The 18,398-nt window shown below is 44.9% G+C and overlaps 1 protein-coding gene and 1 long non-coding RNA gene across 2 annotated transcripts in view; both read left to right on the forward strand.

The window, feature by feature from the left end:
* Positions 1 to 18,398, forward strand: part of LOC144805858 (uncharacterized) — a 2,350,900-nt gene that overhangs the window by 1,402,490 nt on the left and 930,012 nt on the right. The window lies entirely within an intron of this gene.
* Positions 4,699 to 7,005, forward strand: LOC144805844 (uncharacterized). The gene is made up of 3 exons (XR_013605611.1): positions 4,699 to 4,788; positions 6,020 to 6,151; positions 6,878 to 7,005. It is a non-coding gene; the product is annotated as an uncharacterized LOC144805844 (long non-coding RNA).

Consider the following 18,398-nt stretch of genomic DNA (forward strand, 5'->3'; position numbering starts at 1 on the left):
GGTATTGCAGTCCGGGGCCTCGCAGAACCCAGCAGGACGTCTCCCACTTCGTGCCCCTTCCGCAAGCTGGGCAGAACAGAAGATCCCCGCAAGTCCTCTCCGTGTTCCCTGGGATGAGGTACATGGCGTCCGTTAAAAGCAATGGCAGCAATTAGTGAGAGTTATATAAATTGAAGGCACACTCTAATTAGTGGTGTACAGTGAAATTAATCAAAAACACAATTTTATGAAATCTCTTCGAATTCAACAAATGATGAATAGCAATCACATAAAGTAATTACATAAGTAACACACGGGGTGAAAAATGTACTATGAAAAAATCTTATATTTAATATATGAAACAGGTATAAAATGATAAAAAGCAACCAAACATAGCTTGCAAGGTGACAATATTTTAGCCTATACAACAGCTATGTTGACATCTTTCTGTAGACTTTTAGACAATCAATGTCAGTCAGAAGAGACGCCACCACAGACCGAAACGTTGACAGTACACTGTACACCACTAATTAGAGTGTGCCTTCAATTGATATAACAGAGATAATATCTCGCATTAACTTTCCACAAACAAAATCCCTTGTAGGCAATTTGTTTCTTTCATATTGATGTATGCCAGGGCAGTTGTTTGTGGGCATGGCACACAGGGTTGTGCCATGTCGACTCTTCACTTTGTTCTGCACCAAGATACGCAGCCTGCAAAGGCAGTGTGTGAGTGTCATGGTACAGGGCCTCTAAGGGTGGCACAATAAGTGCTGCAGCCATTAGAGGCCTTCTCTGGTCACAGTGCCCTGGGTACCTGTGGTACCATTTACCAGGGGTGACATGTGGCCAGAGATGTCAATTGGGTTAGTTTTGGGGAAATAACACAGGCCCTGGGAACCTGATTAGCAGGGACCCAGGGCACACCAAAGAAAAGTGCATCAGTAGTCTGGCAAAAAGTGGGAGGATTACTGCAACAGAAACACACTGTTTGAGGCATATGAGCTGCAGAATTCACACTCTGTGCATAGATCGCCATCTGGTGTTGGGTTTGGATGCTTGCACCTTGTTGTCTTGTAAGAAGTCTTTTGAAGTCACAAGATAGGTGATTCCTCCCTTGGACAATAGTGCATTAACTCCATCCTCAGATTGTTTTTTTCCGCCATTGGGTTCGGATGTAACTTCTGTGCTCCGGTTCGGCACCATATCTCCACATTTTTCGACGCGCAAACCATCATAAAACTCGACTGTATTGTTTCTCAATCGCATGATCTTTGACGCGCTCCTCACATATCCCATTCCGGTCGTCGACGCGGGCCGCTGGGCCTATCGACGCCATTCGGGCCTATGGCTCGTGGAAAAGACTCTGTTTAAAAAATTTCCCCAGTGTGGAGCTAAATTCCCACACAGTGACCACCACAAGGTCTGTAACCTGGGTCTCTCAACAGAGCACAACGAGAATAATTGCCAGGCCTGCACCTCCTTTTGATTCAAACAAACTATCAGGGATCACCGGGCCCAACGACACATCATGACGCAGCATGCAGCTCCGGTACCGGCATCTTCGATGAAGGCCTCTATGTCCCGGAGGAAGATTCTGAGGATCTGAAAATCATGTTCTAAGCCGACGACTCCGACTCAGACGACCACCCCATCACTCCAGGTCAACGAGTGAGTACAACTGCCCCAACCCCAACCCCACCTGAAAAAAAGAAGGCCCTGGTCAAGACTTCACCTGTTGTCCCTAGTTGTGACCAAAAACAATCTTCAGAAGCCCGTCCCCGGCTCGGCTCCGAAGACAAAGGACAAGCCTTCAGGCAGCTCGGGACCGAGCAAGCCACATGTCATTACAGGCCCGAGACGCAGACCCTCATCAGAGCACCATAAGGCTATATTAAAGCCTGCCTGACCAGAATAATGTTTGCCAATCATGTATTTGATTGCATTCTTAAAACAGTACTTAACTGCAATGTTTAAATTAATCTAGACATATTTAAACATTAGAGTTAGAACAGGAATGTCCCCTGCATTTTTTTGGAGTTTTATTAAGCTCGCACTCGACCCAGAGGTATCGGGGATAATAGTGCTTTATATGAGCCCCAGTTGCATTACAGATGGACACATTCATTTTTGCTCCTGTGCTCATAAAGAGTTGAGGGGACTATTGTAGTAATAAATACATATATATCATCAATATATATCCTGTGTGGTGTCCTTTCACTTGGTGTTCAAGGGGTTACATATGGTAATACAGCCGGCTTCACATGCCAAAAGAGTTTAGCCTAAGACTGCTTTGTCCACGCTACCATTAGGATAGCTGGTCTATAAGGTTGACTTACAACCAATCACCATAAGGGTTGTTTGGACTGATACAAGGTGGTCACTAGAACTAGTGAACATCATATATCAGGCCAACTTCTCACATCCATAAGAAGGACATGCTGAGTCCTATGTCAATATCTAGATTTCTAGAGGTGCCGCCATTTTAGATTGGGCAGGAACGTTACATGGGGAGAGGGTCGATACATGATGCAGGGCCTACAGGGGCTATATAGAGCCCCTTTACGCCACATGGGCCCCAAAGACAATCAGCGCACAAAAGGCCCCCGTAATCAGGCCTTGAGACAAAAGTGAGGGAAATCCTCCTGAAAAAAAGTTAGTAGTGAATGAAACCAGGAACCTCCATGAACAATAAGATTTGATGTATGGCACAACATCCTGGTGTCCACCGTGCTGTCTTGAGTCTTCCTGATCTATCGCATACTCCAGGGCTGTTATTGTTTTAACAAAACCTTGACCATATGCATCTACCTAAAGCTGTAACTAGTATATGTGTGCTATGCGAGCGCCCTTTTTTTTGCTAAGTTACTCTATGAACACCTTTGCTGAAATAAATAAGATTGTGGCAAGTTCAAAGGAACTTTTATGTAAATATCTCTGTATGATTAAATATTAACCCTGGGCGTAGTTCGCGTAGCCGCACTCCGCGACGCTACGCGAAGACGCACTTGCACTCCGCGAGCTACACGTAGCTCCGCGGACATGCGTAGTAGCTTGCTAGACCCGTTCGCGCGCCGTTTTTCGTCTTCGGGAGCGCGGTGCGCGTGTTCGGGGCGCTGCCTGCATGCTCGAGATAGCTGGCGCGCTAAGTTACTCAATGAAGTTTGTCCCGCCCGCTTGCGTTCCCTTATTTCCGGTTCCGGGTCACAAGTAACGTGTTCGCGTTGTGTTAGACATGTTCGGGAACTCATCTTCTCGTTCGCACTGCCAAAGTGCGTGATCGCGTCAAATATCGCGCGAACTTACCGCGGCGGTCGCGACGGGCAGAGCCATCTTCGATTTCACACTCTGGCTATGGTTTTGGGCCTACTTTAGCATCTCACTCCTATCTCTTCCATCCTGGTCTTTTCCCTCAGTTTTTCTAACTTTCTTTACTTGTTACCTATTTCTGTCTGTGCCTAGGTTTATATTTCTCATTTTATTTTTACTTTTACAACTTTTTTTGCAACTTTTCTCTTGTTTTATATTACTTCCTTCTTTTATCTTTCTTCTTTCTTCCCCTAACCTTTTAGTCTTCAAATTTCCTTCTCCCCTCCACCCAGAACCATGGTGAAGGGTGCCAGCAGCATCGGCGGCTCAAAGGGCAAGGCGGCTGTGCCGAAAAAAACCCGGCTGCCTTGCGGCAGAATGCGCCCGGCAGGAGTGACGCCCCGCCAACTTTTTGGGGAGGAGGAGGTGGCCGCCCTGGTCTTTTTTATCCAGCGTCACCTCCCCTTGACTTTGGCGGCAGGCCCGGCTCCGGCTACCAGCGCATTGAAGAGCGTCTCCGGCGGTGGGCGAAGGTGCGCCGTGCAGTCTTCCGCTGCTCCGGTATCCGGCGTACCCACCATCAGCTGTCCCACCGCTAGGCCGACATTTTGGACCGGGAGCAGGACCTGTTGGACCTGCTTGGTGTGGAGGTTGTGGGTCTTGGTGAGTGGCTACCCCAAAAATAAAGTGTGTATATATATATATATATATATATATATATATATATATATATATATATATATATATTATATATATAGTTATATAAATATTGTTATTGTATCCTTGTAAATATTGGCTGAATAAGTAACGCGATGACTGTTGCTCCTAGTTACATTTCCGATGTATTCCGGTATATCTACTGTCATTGTATGACAGTGTTCTTCTTCTTCACTGGCTCTTGCGTGTTGTTTCAACTTGGCGCTAGCTGTTGCTGTTTATTGATGTGAGATTTTCTTTATTGTTGAGAACTGAAGTTAGTTAATGCTATTAATAGAGTCTTGTCCTTCCTTTGTCCGTCAGTGAAATAGCGGTGGATGGATAATTCTACGTAGTTTGCATATTGTAGCATTTTTTTCACGGCCTTCTCTTCTGCATGAATCGAATCCTTTTCTTGCAAAGAATGCTAACGTTACTTTGTTCTTCTTACCTCAGCCAGGGCCGGCTCTAGGGGGCATGTGCAAGCTGTGCAACTGCACAGGGGCACCAAACTTCAGGGGCCACCGCACCAATAGATATCCTTAATTTAATAATACTCTAAGGATGGATACATATTTGCGTTGCGGCCCCTGGCATGGATTTGTTGCCTCCGGCTCTGTTCCACTGTAGCAGTGTTTTTTGCAATGATGTCTATGTTTCACAGCACTCAATGTTTTTCTCTTTGTTTATTATTTTTTACATGAACCACAGAACCCAGGGGCAAGCAGAATACAGGGACCGAGTCGGCGGGTGAACCACCACTTACACAGAGCTCCTCTACTGAGGATCCTGCTGCTGTCCCCAGTAAGTCCAACAGTGCTTGTTTTTTCCTCTGTAATGTGTCTGCTTTGCCAATTGACAGCAACCAAGTATGCATCCAGAATGATGTTTGTCTAGTATTTTTGTAAACGTTAGTATACCACTACTAGTCTTGTGGGTATTCTATCTCCTATGGAGTTATATACATATTACACAACTATGTAACTATGCACACGAAAATTGGATGTTGGTACTGATAGGCAGGTTGGACCTTACTTACACCTCAGTCACAGAACTCTGAGGAACGCACAATTCACTGAACGACAGCCTATATGGCCTGAGTCATTGGTCAATTATTCAATTCACACTCCTGAACCCCAATACCAAGATGCCGAATGCTTTTAGTACACAAACCGTTACCTAAGAAACCCCCTTTTGCTCACTCACTCGTGTGAGTCTCCAAGACAACAGACACTGAAAATAAAATTCAGAGTCAAAGTGGTCATTCAAAAGCTTTATTTTGTTAGAAGTAAGTAAGTAACATCAATGTTTTTAAGTTGTTCCGTCAAATACGTTGAAGGGCCCACCAGAAAAAATCCAGAGTTAAAAAAGGCATAATAAAGTAATCAACATTTTTACAGCTATTAGTGCACAATCGGGAAATGTGGCAACTATCGGAGACCTCTCACCAACGTATACTGGTCAGATATTCCTCTTTTTTTGTAAGCTATGGAAATGTCCGCTTCGTAGAAGGCAATCTTCTCATCTGCCGAAAAATAATGACAAAAGTGGTGCACGTTAGACAGTATGAAATACATTTATGCCAGTTTTATGCAGCCATGCTAAAAAGAAGTTGTAACCTGTAAGCAAACTCTATTCCACAATCCACATAGAAAACTTAAATACGGGCCCTTTTACTTTCCCACCTCTTCAGGTGTATGCATTGAACAATGATGTGTTGCCTCAGAGCGTCTTTTCGTACTGCGCAACAAGCTGCGAGTTAACATGCGCAAAACTGGATACATTGATGTACAAAGGTTACATAGTTCACTTCCAATTCCCAAGGACTAGAGTAGCAGGACAGATGAGATGAGCTTGGGTACCATACCATAACAATGAATGCTAGTAATATGTGTAGTGACTCTGCTGTACTATGCAATGTGGACTCATACTGATTACGTACGTTGTACTTAACTGTTTTGAAGAACTCCATTCTTGGTGAACAAGTACAAAGGGGCCTGTGCATCCATCTAAAAAGGTGTACTTATTTTTATAGGTGCAGAACCCTTACCATCGACCAGTGCCGACGGGGACAGCGGCGCAGCTTCAGCGATCCCGGCGGGGACAGGAGGAACAGAGGCACCTACACCAGCAGCAGTGGGGGGGGAGCCAACAGCGGCGGGCGATGGTAAGTTACATTCAATAGTGATCTGCATTACTTGGTGGGAGGGGAAAACTTTCTCACTGTACTCTACTGGAAAATATATGATGTTACCTTTACTTGTCATTAGCATGCTAAGCATTACCACTACAGTAATGCAAGTGGCTGATAGCAGTCGGATGCATGGGTTGTTGTTAAAGCATGTAAAGGGGAAAACACAGCTGCCAGCGTGGTTGGGAGACACACCCAATACCGGTGGTTAGTGGATAGTCTCAGCAGCAGCGGTGTTTTGGGCAAACCCAAAGGCAAGGGAAGGAGGGGACGACTGGGTGCATGGGTCGTTGCTGGTGAAACACAAACCAAATAAGGTTTGTTGCGCGGTACAAAGTATTATAGTCTTTACTAGACATGTACTACTAGCTGCCCCCTGTTAATTAATGTTACTTTGAGAGTGTTCCCGCCTTCCCGGAATCAGAGTATATAATACAAAAGGAGATATGAAAAAGACAGGTGTTCGTTCTAATGTGTGTGACCGTTGAAGTACACCCATGCTAATAGGGCAGGCATAATGCCGTGACAAAAAGTCCAAAAAATTAATAGAGGCTGTAGAATGTTCAATATAGACGCAACACAATTTTTGGTACTCAGCTTGCTTGCTAGTGCTACTGTGCCGCCCACTATGTGTTGAATCAATGTTGTGTTCTTGATTTGCGGGGAGTTTGGATTACAACAATTCTGTTTCTTTCTTTATAGTTACTCCTTCCCAAAAACCAACAAGGAAGGAGTTGGCAGTCCGGGCCCGGCAGCGGAAACTGCAGGCAATTGTAGAGGCCTACCGCCGGCTGGTGGATCAGGCCGAGGAGGAGGAGGAGGAGGCGGCGGCAGCAGCTGCTGCCTCTTCCAATGCCCCGGGCCCCACGCCTGCAGGACTACGTCGCCGTGGTCAGGCAGCCGCCCGCCGCCGCGTTGTTACATCTTCGGCGGCCCCCCCACAACAACAACAACATGCATGCAAGTGTAGGTGCCGTGATTTCCAAGCGAAGATTCTCCGCCGGGTAGCGAGTAAGTTGGAGGAGGAGCGGAAGAAGCTGGAGGACGGTCTAGAGGAGCGTGTGAAGATAATGGTGGACAAACACCTGAAAGCCCGCCGGCTTTGAAATGGACCCTGTTTTTTGCCCCTTTTTTAATCCTTTTGTTTGTGGGTGGGATGTGGGAGTTGGGGTGTACATTTGGGTTGAAATTTGGTTGGGGTTAGGGGAGGGTAGGGACAGCTCTGGGTCAGGGGGTTACATTTGTTATATATTTTATTTTTCTATTATCATTATGAAAATATAAAAATAAAACAAAGATATTTTCACAAGAAAACATTTGAAGTTCATTTGTGTTTGTTGGGGGGTGGAGGGGGGACTGTTTCACCAAATAATGTACGTTGTGCAACATGAACATGAACTACGAACGATAAATTAAGTACTGACTGCACCTGTAGTAGTAGGGTCACAAGTGCATAAATAATTTATATTATTAAATAACATGGGAAAATTGCCCATCACGTGAGTCTGAAGTTACTAGTATACTTTAATTCCATGCACATTTGCTCAGAGTCCGCTAAACAATCCTATGCAGTGCATTGCATCATTCCTTTAACATACCTGTCCTAGTTGTCAGGGAAGAGGAGCTCGTCCTCAAACTCTGTGCGTTCAGACAGAAGTAGGTCATGTAACCCAGTAGTGAGGACGTCTTCGCACTCGCTTTCTTCATCCGGCGGTGATTCACGTACTTGATAGTCTGGTGGTATGAAGCGTTGATTCATTTTTATCATTGTCAGCCGCTCCACGCTTTTGGGGGAGAGACTAGTCCTTTTCGATGTGACAATGGCACCAGCAGCACTGAAAACCCGCTCAGAAGAGACACTGGCTACAGGACAAGCCAGATACTTTATCGCCAGCCTGCTCAGCAGTGGCCACTGTCTCCTTCTTTCATACCAATAGACCAATGGGCTTTGCTCCATGAACACCTCTGTTGTGTCATCCAGATAGGCCTGAACCATCCGCTCAGTGTTCATTGGTGCTCGGCTTTGCTGGTCCTCTTTTCCCTTTGCAACAGCAACGGACTTACCCATCCCTTTCTGTAGAAAAAAAGCAGTTATGCTTTTGGTTGGGTCTGCTGAATCAGATCGTGTAGGTGCTGCTTTTGGTACTGTTGGTGCCTGCTGGAAAGCAGACGCACTGCTCTCATGCTGTGAAGAACTTGCGTCAGGAGTACTTGGACTGGCCTGGGCTGGCAGTGGCAGGCCTTTAAGTAACAGCCGTTCAGTTTCTAACTCATTAGCTTCCGCAGCTATGGAAGTTTTGTACTTGTCAACATCCTCATCTGAAAATGGAATTACTGCGTTACTGCTGACAAATAATTTGTACCGTGGATCCAAGATTGTTGCAGTTATGTAATGTTCACCTGACACAATATTGTTGAGCCTTACATTTGCACACAAGCGGTTGCCTAAGCCCTTGGCTAAGGTATATGCATCAACTTTTTGTTCGTCACCTTCGTATGTTTGACAGACCTCCTTCACCTGTTGCTCAAGCATGTACAACAATGGGATGGCTTGGCCCATAGTACAGTCCTCCCTGCTAACTGCACGTGTGAAGACCTCAAAGGGTTGTAGCATCTCTGTGATGCATTTAATGAGGTCCCACTGCCACATCTCAATGGTCAGGGCTTTAAGATTAACAGTAGGATCCCCTAATCTTCTTGACATGACATAAGCATTCAGTGGGATGTACTGCTCAAAGAGACGCTCAAGCATGAAATAAGTTGAGTTCCAACGTGTTGGGACCTCCTGGATGAGTGCTTTGACTGGCAACTTATGCTCATGCTGAATGACCCGTAGCAGCTTCCGTCCTTTGAAAGAATGGTTAAAGTGCGTGCATATTCTTCTGCAGATGGCCATTATGTTGCTGACTTTGGCTTCATTTTTCAGAAAGTCTTGCACGACTAAGTTTATGCAGTGTGCCAAACAGGGTACCCTGAAATAATGTCCTTCTCTCATTGCCTTCACTACATTACTGCCATTGTCGGTGGAAACAAAACCAATCTTAAGGCCTCTTGGTTTCAGCCATTCAAAGACCTTGTCGTTAAAGTCAGACAAAATGTTTTCAGCAGTATGACTTTTGTCCATACCAAACATGGCTATAGTTGCATGTCTGCGCGTATCATTGAAAATTCCAGCAACGTCACGGAGGCCTGAAGTTAACTTGTCTTTAACACCTGCAAAAGAGATCCAGTGTGCGGTGATGCACATGAAATCTGTAGCATCGCAACTGCTCCACATGTCTGTTGTCAGGTGGATACAATGGACAACACTCTGTTGTAAGGCTTTCCCAATCAATTCCAGCACGTCGTGGTGTAGTGCTGGAACAGCCACTCGGGCAAAATAGTAGCGACTGGGAACGTTCCATTTTGGGCAGAGGGTTGCCACTAATTCCAGAAATCCAACAGCCTCAACAAATGAAAATGGGAGAAGGTCCAGTGCTAACATTTTCGCAAGTTTGGCATTGTACAAACGTGCTACTGGGTGGTTCCGCTCGTACTTTCCCTCCTGCCTTAATATGCTAGGAATGGTAAGCTGCTTTGCATGTCTTTGAGTTATGCTAGACAGACCACCTTGCATCGCAGACTTTGCACTCCTTGGTGTCTCCAGCTGACTCTGGTGCCACTGAGAAGTTGCTGATGCGGCGGATGTGGACTTTACCACGCCAGTGCTGGCGACAGGGGTCCATTGTGTACCACTCCTAGATAGAAGGTCATCGTCTCCCTCTTCTTCTACCTCCTGGTCAACCATGAGTGGACCTTGTACCACTGTATCCCCACCAACACGAGTGCTAACATTTTTTAAGCTTGCAAGGTGGTTCTCCCACCTGATCAAGTGTGTTTTTTTCAAATGGGTCGTTTGGCCTCCAGTCCCATAGTTTGTACCAAGCTTACCACGACTAACATTGACATGACAAATGGTGCATACAGCAATGTTCTCCTGAACTGGGTGAACCGTAAAGAAGTCCCACACTGGGGAGGTAAACTTTTGTCTCCTGCCATAGGAAGAGGAGGACCCACTGCCAATGCCGGATGGACTGGAGGATTGTGGAATTTCACTATGGGACAGCTCAGTCCTAGTACTGCCACTACCTCCTTCTGTTGAAGTGGCGCTTCTGCTGGATGTCGGATGCTGCCGGGCCTTCGCTGATGAAAAAATTGGAGCTGGTGTTACTTTGGGTGTTGAGTGTGTAGGAGTTATGCGTGGTACCTGCTCATCAGTCATTGCAGCATTTCTGGATAGGGTGAAAATGTTGGTCTCTACATCCTCTGCACCAGGAATAACGCTTGTGATGATGACAGTGTCAGACCCGTCTTTATCACCAGCAGTATCCTGCTCACCTACATCGACCTCCATAAGTTCAAGCCTGCCTGGAAACTTCCTTTTTCCTAGCATGGTCTTCTTGGGATGTCTCTCCTTTGAATGCGCAGATAGTTGTGGCTGCCAATCCGTATCAAGGTCATCGGAAGGGATGCTTTGCGAAGAACTCGATGCACTAACCCTCCTTTCCCTTGGTGAATTCAAAGGAAATAGATCACCTACAGAAGTGGCTTCCTCTTCTTCTTGCTCGGAAGGAGGCTCTACTTCCTGAACTGCCCCGACTTCGGGAGGAACAACTACTACTATTTGGTGCGGAGATGGTGGTTGTTGTTCTTGAGGAAGTACTATTGCGGGCTGGGGTTTTTCAACAACAACTGTTGCGGGCGGTGGTTGTGGTTGTTCAACAACTGTTGCGGGAAGTGGTTGTGGGTGAACAACTCCTATTGCGGGCGGTGGTTGTGGTTGTTGAACATCTACTGCTGGCGGTGGTTGTTGAGCACTTCCATCTTGCGTGGATTGTGTACTACTTTGAGACAGCGATAAGTTTAGTTCTGGCTCAGTATCACTGCTCGCAAGCAGAAGGCTGGCTACCTCTTCGACCCTCATCATGTGCTTGGCCCTGGGATGCTGGCTTGCCCCCACTAATGCAGATGTGCTGGTCCCAGCTTGCACCCCAGACCCCGCTGCTGCAGGCGTACCTTTTGGGGTGCCAAAAAAGGTTTTGGGGTCCATACCAGACTTAAGTGACACTTCCTTCTGCTGTTCCTTCTTCGCAGCAACTTTCTTTGTGGTGGAGGACCTGGTAGCTTTCTTAGGGCCCATCTTCTTCTGATGTCAGTCAGCTCACAGCAGCACAAATTGCAGAGATGTCTGGTCAGATGAGTCACACACCACACGTGGCGTACAACTGAAGGACGTCCGTCTGGCAGTAGAACGAGCGATGGATGAAAAAACAACCAGCACCTCCTCAGTCTTTTTTGTGCACCTACAAGTAAAGAAGGCAGAACAACATCAGTCAAACAAGCAGTAAGGCAACATGAACAATTGAAAGACACACAGGCCAATGTATAAAAGACAAAACAGAAGACTAATAATACCAGTCCAGCAGCACCACAGCTCAAAGGCCACATGAAGTCCAGAAAGAACCAATAAAGTCAAGCAGGCCTATAGATACCAATATGGACAGAAAAAGGAGGATGCCTGCTGCACATGACAGGTTAATGTGCAAGGAATAAGTAGCCCATGGCTAAGACAGAGGTTGTAAACCTAACACCTCAAAAACACATACAAACAAACCCCTGCCCAGACAACACATTGTTGAATGCAATGCCATACACACACATGCCCTAATGATGTTAATTGCATACACCGAACTGAAACAGCTACATAAAGGCAGCACCCCCGCTAACTACTACCTCTGGGACTCTGGCCTACTGTGAGATCAGACAGAAAGCTGGGAGTCCAATGATAAATGCACAAAGGAAGTACCTTCAAAATGGCCGCCACCACATGGCCTAGCCACCACCAGCAACATGAAAAGTAAAAGAAAAAAGAAGACAGACAATAAATGCCTCTGGGAAAGGGACAATGCTTTGTTTGGTTTCACAAAGTAGCCGCAACGCTGCCCACGTGGTCAGCCCACCCACAAACAAGAAGACAGACACAGTAATTGTTCCAGGCTCCAAAAACTACAACCAAATGACAAATTCTGTTTTTTTGGGTGCACAAGAAAGACCTGCAACATTTTCGAGAAACTTTTATGCAACTCGGGACATATTGTCCGCGAGAATGCAAAATCGGCGGGTTCGGCAGCGCGAAAAGAAGAAAACGTCGTTTTCGCGTTCCCGAGCAAGTACATTGAGCGCGCGAACAAGACAAAAAATGTAATGTCGCGTCAAGAGTTGATTAACTTTAATGCACCTATGGCTATGAGTAGTAGTAACTCTGCCCTACTGCCACAATACAATAGTCAAAAACCTTGGATGCCTATGGCAAAAGCACAAAGGAAGGACACACAAAATGGCCGCCAACATAGGGCCTGGCCACCAACAACAACATGGCAAAATCACAAAGGATGTATACACAAAATGGCCTCCACCACATGGCCTGGCCACCAACAACAACAACATGGCAAAATAAATCACAAAGGAAGCATACACAAAATGACCACCACCATAGGGCCTGGCCACCAACAACAACATGGACAACTTTACAAAATGGCCTCCACCACATGGCCTGGCCACCAACAACAACATGGCAAAATGAATCACAAAGGAAGCATACACAAAATGGCCGCCACCACATGGCCTGGCCACCAACAACAACATGACAAGAAAGAGAAGACAGACAATAATGCCTATGGCAAAGGGACAATGCTTTGCTTCACAAAATGGACACACCACACCACTGCCCAAATTGGTCACCCCACCCAAAAAAAAAAAAAAATTACATAGAGGACAGAAAATGGAAGTGGTCCATGCTCCAAAAAGAGAAAACTACAACCAAATGACAACATAACATAAATGAGGACTTTTTGGGTGCACAAGAAACACCTGCAACATTTTCGAGAAACTTTTATGCAACTCGGGACATATTGTCCGCGAGAATGCTAAATCGGCATGTTCGGCAGCGCGAATGGAATAAAAAGTCGTGTTCGCGTTCCCGAGCAAGTACATTGAGTGCGCGAACAAGACAAAAAATGTAAGTTCATGTTCTCACACTGTGCGAAGTTACCAAAACTACCCAAGCTGTATTCCTAGGGTTACCTAATGGCAGAAATTGACAGAGTATTTAAAGTTTAAAAAACACACCCAAAACCAGAAATACCCCACACATAAAAATAAGATTTTCTATATCAATCCAAGCCATCCATGATTTTCACATTAAGGGTACACCACAAAAACAGTTGATTAACTTTCATGACCCTATGAGTAGTACCTATGGCCTACTGCCAGAGTAGGCCACAAGGTTGGAGGCCTATGGCAAGAGCAAAGTGGCTGGAAACATAAAATGGCCGCCAACACATGGCCAGGCCAACCACAGAAAGTTAATACAATGAACTCAAGCATGCCTACACACTAACTACATGGGGTACTAGGGTCAGATATTGCCTTAAAATTTAGAAACATTTTAAATTCCACAAACAGAAATTCCACAACAGACATTGCTAGTGCATAATGAACATAATCCAATGCCATCCATGATGTTTGTTTACAAACTGGAATAAACATTTAAACACAGACTACAGAAACATGATTGGACCCATGGGTACCTCTATATGAAGCCTGGATGCAAGTTAAAAAAAAATACAATTTGGGACCTCATGAAAGTACAGGCCTCCATCAATAATTTAATTCCAGGATTGAATACTGTAGTTAAAAAAAAATCAAATCAAACAAGCACAAGTCTACATCACTCATACATTACACAAACTTACTTGAAAAAGAGAATTCCAATTCAAAAAGTCCTCATTAAATCCAAGGTAAATCAGTAATGCAGCCAACACAGACAGAAAGTGATCCTTCCAGCTCAAAATCCAAAGGAAAGTGAGCACCACATGGACAAAGCACTGGGAGGAGCCTGGTGGACAGGAACAGGAAGTTGTAAACTCAAGAGCCCTTCCTCCTTACTCTTCAAAACAAGAGTAGAAACAAAAAGAGGGGTCCTTCCCCCCTAAAAATAAAGCCAAAGGTACAACTTTAAGGTTTTTTGCTTTTTTTTCCTAACCAAAATGGTAATTTATTATGGTTTTAACATGCTCGCGAGTTATTCTGTGCAAGAATGCAGTTTCTGCGTGTTCGGCAACTCGATCTTACCAAAAAGCATCCTCGCGCATCCTTATGACGCTATCGCGCATCCAAATGACGTTATCGCGTTCGCACAGTCGCACGGGACTGTGCGAGAGTGTTTCCAAACATGGTGGCACAAGCGACCAGGAAAAAACGAACGCAGAACGAAGGTAAGCCATTGCCGCGCACGCGATAATGTTATTCAGCGCGCGAGAACTACGCTACGCACCGGATCGCGGAGTAATCGACAGCTACGCGTTCTCCGCGGAACGCGGAGCTGCCGAAACTCCGCAAGCTCCGCGAACGGAGCGTAGTTCTTCGCCCAGGGTTATTAAATATGTCTTCATTAGTTTCAACAATAGTAATAAATAAGATGCTTTTACAATCAATTAAAAATTGTATATGCACATTCCAGTATTTTCCATTTAAGTAATTTAAATCTCTTTACATCCGACAGAAAACAATCCTTGATTGCACAAAATGCTTAAGAATAATGAAGATAATACTGTAATTCTGCAAAAGCAAAGTCTGAAACATTGAGTTCCAGTATTCAGGAAAACATAAGTGCCGGCAGGCTGCCGTACCTGAACATAAACTGACAGATCTTGGAAGTACCGTCAAGGGCAATTTGGTGGTTCTACGAGTTTCAGCGGTGCACCTCCGTGCCTCAAGATGAAGAAATGACCTCTAGAAAATTAAGGCAACACTGATCAACCACTTCTTGTGTAAACATGTCTAATACCAGCTCTGATCATGAGGTGGTTACAGCAGTGCTCTGCTTCCTAGAGTGATATCAGACCACCATTCAGTGCTAGAGGTGTATTGTAAATTCTTTCAGGCCATTCCATAGCAACCAGCAAAAAGCACAGTTAACTGAAAGTTAAAAGAAAGGGGGATTGTGCTATATAAAACACAGAGTACTGTCCCAGTGTCCACCGCCCAGAAGGACGATGGATCTGTACTCGCAAGCTTGCAGAACCATTATCCTTTCTAAAGACACAATCACCCACAAAGAAGCCTTGCACATGTTATGAGTGTGGCGAGTATTTGGTGACCTTTGCACTTTAAAGTTTGTTCGGAAAGCAAACGCGCAAAATAACACACGCATACAGGGAGTGTGAGAATAACACAAGGGCTTTGTCAGTCATGTTGGCCCTTCAGAAAGCGCAGTCAAGACATGTAGAAAAATACATACCCAACTCAGAGACACTAACTAAGAAAGAAAAAACATACACTTGCACTGAATGTGGAAGTAGTTTTATTTCATCTTCAGGATTAATGTATCATCAAAAAACACACACAGGGTAAAAACCATATCATTGCAGTGAATGTGCAAGTAGTTTTAGGAATTCGTCAATATTAAGGAATCATCAGCGAACACACACAGGGGAAAAACCATTTATGTGCAGTGAATGTGTGAAGAGCTTTAGTCGATTAGCAGGCTTAAAATACCATCAGAGAAATCACACAGGGGAAAAACCATACACGTGCAGTGAATGTGTGAAGAGCTTTTGTAAATCATCACACCTAAAACAGCATCAGAAAACACACACTGGGAAAAAACCTTACCATTGCAATGAATGTATGAAAAGGTTTAGTCAATTATCCCACCTAAAACAGCATCAGTTAACACACACTGGGGAAACCCCATTAAAGTGCAATGAATGTGGGCAGAGCTTTATATATTTATCAGTCCTAAAAATTCATCAGAGAACACACACAGGGGAAAAACCATATCATTGCAGTGAATGTGGAAGTAGTTTTAGTGACTCATCAAAATTAAAGGTTCATCAACAAACACACACAGGGGAAAAACATATCATTGCAGTGAATGTGGAAGTAGTTTTAGGAATTCAGTAACATTAAGGAATCATCAGCGAACACACACAGGGGTAAAACCATTCAAGTGCAGTGATTGTGGGAAGAGCTCTATATGTTTACCAAGCCTAAAATGGCATCAGAGAACACACAAAGGGGAAAAACCATTCCAGTGCAGTGAATGTGTGAAGAGCTTCAGTCAGTCTTCAAACCTACAAATACTTCAGCGAGCACACCACCATCACTGAACCCACATAGAAATAAACGTAGAGCTGAGTGAATTTGGTAATAATTTAATTACATCATCAATAATACTGACCCATCCGTGGGCGTACACTGAAGGAAAAAAGTGCAGTTATTGTGAGATGAAGGAATTATAGAAACTGATAAAATTACAAGAATACGGGACATTCAAATACCAGCTGATAAAAAGCAGGGGATAGAAGACTGAACTAGTAGGAAAGAAGAAAAATACACATATTTGAAAAATTATAAAATAGTCTATTCTCTGCTATTGTTTATTTAGCTACAGCTAGGAAAAACATGAAATATCAGGAAACCCATTGGGAGACTAGCGCGGGGACACACTGGCTAGTGTAACCAGGCGCTGTATAAACTCAGAATAAATAAATAAATAAAATAAATAAATGTGGACTAAAAGTAAAGAAACGTTGGTTTTTATTCTGTGAGAGAGTTTTAACGAAAGAAATCCAAGCACACCTGACCATGCTACCTGTAAAATCAACACCATGAACAATGCTTGGACTAACAAGGGTATTTTCAGCTAATTCTGGAGATTAGTGATAAAACATATAAACCCAACACACTCAAAACAATTTAACAAGCACAAAATGAAGATTCTTCAGAGCTGGCTGTGGTTTTGAACATTTTATGCATCATTATTTGTTCTGTGACAGCGGCCAGAGAACTGTGTAGAAGAGCAGAAGGGAAAGCAGGAGAATGTGAGCTGCAGCTCGCTGGGTTAACCCTTGCAGTGCATGACATTTACCTCTGAAGCAGGAGAATGTGAGCTGCAGCTCTCCGGGTTAACCCTCGCAGTGCATGACAATTACCTCTGAAGCAGGAGAATGTGAGCTGCAGCTCTCTGGGTTAACCCTCACAGTGCATGACATTTACCTCTGAAGCAGGAGAATGTGAGCTGCGGCTCTCCGGGTTAACCCTCGCAGTGCTGACATTTACCTCTGAAGCAGGAGAATGTGAGCTGCAGCTCTCTGGGTTAACCCTCGCAGTGCATGACATTTACCTCTGAAGCAGGAGAATGTGAGCTGCAGCTCCCTGGGTTAACCCTCGCAGTGCATGACATTTACCTCTGAAGCAGGAGAATGTGAGCTGCAGCTCTCTGGGTGAACCCTCGCAGTGCATGACATTTACCTCTGAAGCAGGAGAATGTGAGCTGCAGCTCTCCGGGTTAACCTTTGCAGTGCATGACATTTACCTCTGAAGCAGGAGAATGTGAGCTGCAGCTCTCTGGGTTAACCCTCGCAGTGCATGACATTTACCTCTGAAGCAGGAGAATGTTAGCTGCAGCTCTCTGGGTTAACCCTCGCAGTGCATGACATTTACCTCTGAAGCAGGAGAATGTGAGCTGCAGCTCTCTGGGTTAACCCTTGCAGTGCATGACATTTACCTCTGAAGCAGGAGAATGTGAGCTGCAGCTCTCTGGGTTAACCCTCGCAGTGCATGACATTTACCTCTGAAGCAGGAGAATGTGAGCTGCAGCTCTCTGAGTTAACCCTCGCAGTGCATGACATTTACCTCTGAAGCAGGAGAATGTGAGCCGCAGCTCCATGAGTTAACCCTCGCAGTGCATGACATTTACCTCTGAAGCAGGAGAATGTGAGCTGCAGCTCTCTGGGTTAACCCTTGCAGTGCATGACATTTACCTCTGAAGCAGGAGAATGTGAGCTGCAGCTCTCTGGGTTAACCCTTGCAGTGCATGACATTTACCACTGAAGCAGGAGAATGTGAGCTGCAGCTCTCAGGGTTAACCCTTGCAGTGCTGACATTTACCTCTGAAGCTCTGATGTGGAACAAATGATGATCATTTCCATCATCAATCAATCAATCAAATCTGAGGAGACAGAGAAGGTGAAATATTTAAGGCCTGATTTAGATCTCGGCGGACGGGTTACTCCATCACAATTGTGACAGATGTTCCATCCGCCAAAATATGAATTCCATTATATCCAATTGGATTAATATTTAGGCGGATGGGATATTCATCACCGTTGTGACGGAG

Source organism: Lissotriton helveticus (assembly GCF_964261635.1).
Source record: "Lissotriton helveticus chromosome 1_1 unlocalized genomic scaffold, aLisHel1.1 SUPER_1_unloc_3, whole genome shotgun sequence".
NCBI lineage: Eukaryota > Metazoa > Chordata > Amphibia > Caudata > Salamandridae > Lissotriton > Lissotriton helveticus.